This window comes from Macadamia integrifolia, chromosome 11, assembly GCF_013358625.1.
Source record: "Macadamia integrifolia cultivar HAES 741 chromosome 11, SCU_Mint_v3, whole genome shotgun sequence".
Taxonomy (NCBI): domain Eukaryota; kingdom Viridiplantae; phylum Streptophyta; class Magnoliopsida; order Proteales; family Proteaceae; genus Macadamia; species Macadamia integrifolia.
The window spans coordinates 3,629,364-3,631,863 of NC_056567.1; positions in this window are offsets into that span (position 1 = coordinate 3,629,364).

Sequence of the window (2,500 nt, forward strand, 5' to 3'; positions counted from 1 at the left end):
ATTTTCTTTGCTTCTAATTTGATGTGGAAATCCCTTCCATGACCTTAGTGCTTTAAGTGAATGAAAAGCAGGAAATCTTCAACAAATTCTCTAAAAAAACAACCATGAGATTTGAACTTGAGAGCTCTTGGTGAGCAAGGGAATTTTGCACACCATAGCTCACCAACTACACTAGGTAGTTGTTGTTACCAAAAACAAATCTTCAATCACTTAAGGATGTGGTCCATCGATCCTTGTTGGCATTTGGAGTATTCCTTGTACCTCTGAGACAATTGCAAACGGGCTCGTTCTACATCTCGGTTCAGTTCTGATCCATTATTCTTTTTCTGGCCTGAAAAGAATAATCATTTGTACGGATGACCAAATGAATGTGTACTTTTAATTTAACAAGTCCATCTTGCTTAGAATTTTGTCCTCTTCGCAATCATGGAAAGAAATAGGACCTCTTTACGTGTAAAATTGAAGATATAGCGTCCGATAATCCTTAAGGCCTTGAAAATATAAAACCTACAAAAAGAGAGTAAAACCCAAGGTAGCTCCATTCTAAATATGTAAAATGTATGTTTTACTACCCTAGATTTCACACATAAAGGTGCTCATCAAAGCCCGTATTAGAGTAGAAGTATGGGAAGAGTAGGAGGACAGCGGCGAGGGAAGCCACTACCGCTCATGACATGTCTAAAGGAGAGGCACTAAGGCACAAGCGTGATAAGAGGAAACGGTTCAAGCCTAGAGATAAGTGATTCCTATGTGATGAGCTACATTGGTTTAGGGATTGCCCCAGGAGGAAAGCTCTTAGTGCCCTATTAGAGGAAGAGGGCTAAGAGGAAGAGCCACCTTGCATGGGGTCCCCAATGCAGCGTGGTTCCACCAGCGCTGAGATAGGGGTCAAGGCCCTTAACTCTCAAAAGGGGTTGATGTGTGCAAAAGTGTGCATCAATGCGAATCCCACACAGGCAAAGGTAGATACAGGAGCCACACACAACCTTGCCTTGATGGAGGAGGCAAAGGAACTCGGGCCAAGGGCATCCTAAGGCTATCAACTCCAAAGAATGCCCCATATGTAATGTTGCTCGAGGGGTCGAGATAAACCTTAGGACTAAAGGAGTTCTCCAACACCATCCAGCGGCTAGGTGCTTACTGCCCTTGGACAGGAGGGCAAGACAAGGAGAATTTGGGAGCAAGCCATCCATGGCAAGAAAGAGGAAGATGCAAACGACAGAACAGAGACAACCAGACGACGTTGTAGGAGGCTCAAGTTATGTGACTACAAGAAGAACCCCAATAGGCGTTACTCCTTGCGAGAGGGAGGCTAATTTGGTTGCTGATCAAATCATCTAGAGACACAATCTATCTCCTTACGTGGAGTATTTAGTAAAGTGGAAGGGGCGACCAGAGAGCGAGACGAGATGGGAGACAACGGGCATGCTGAGATGACTCGTGAATAAAAGTACCATAAGGAGGTTGCGATGAGGGAGTCATCGACTTAGGTGGGGGAGAGTGTTATGACCTACCCAATATAGGCCCACGGGCCTAGCTCACCAAGCCCATGGACTTAGGCCGTTGCGCTAAGTAAGGTCCAAGTTCTAGAGTTTTCTACAAAGGTGTAGTAACAATAGATATTTTATTGTAGATATTTGTAGAAGATATTCATAGGAGATATTCTGGGTGAGATTTCTAGAGCTCCGCTAAGGAGGTGGGAAGCTTCTAGTTTCCTCCCCAACCGTTGGATGGAGGACATTTGTAAATATCTTAGCTATCCATTATAACTTGGGGTAGGTGTTGCCTCATTTGGCAAAGGCACTCACCAAGGACCAACCAAGAGTGTTCAACCAAGCAAGTGAGTTCTCAAGCCTTGTACTCAAGAGTTCTCTAGTGCTATACAAATTCATTGTTCTCAAACTCACTCTTATGTTCACTTCTTCTCTTCTCTAGTCCCTTAAGGAGGGTATTTAGGCTGACTTAGCGCTAATGGAAGTGCTAAGTGCCTGCGCAATTGCTTAGAAAGGTCTAAAGTAGTGACAAAGTGCTCTTGAATGGCCCAAGTGTGTGCCTACGCATGCCCCCAAGTGTTGACTACGTGTGCCTACGTGTACACAGTGAATAGCCTCACAACACCCCAAGTGTTGACTACATGTGCACAATGAATGGCCCAAGTGTTGCTAACTGTGCCTAAGCATGCCCACAACTGTTGCCTAAGTGTGCACCCAAGTGTGCCTGTGCATGCTCTTGAATGCCCCAAGTGTTGCCTTAAATTGCACTATCGTGGGCTTGTTGCTTGCAAGGGTTTTTCCATGGTCGGTTTTATGGCCTATGCTATTTGGAGAAGTGCATTGCTAAGTCGTGCCTAGGTGTGGAGGTGCTTTCATGCCTTTTTGCGGCCGGTGTTATAATACGACATTAACGTGGGTCTCTGGAGAACATAGGTTGCAAGCTTGCAGGTGGTGGTAGATCATGGGTCCCTCCCCCCTCCTTGCTTTTTAAAAAATTTCCATTCTCG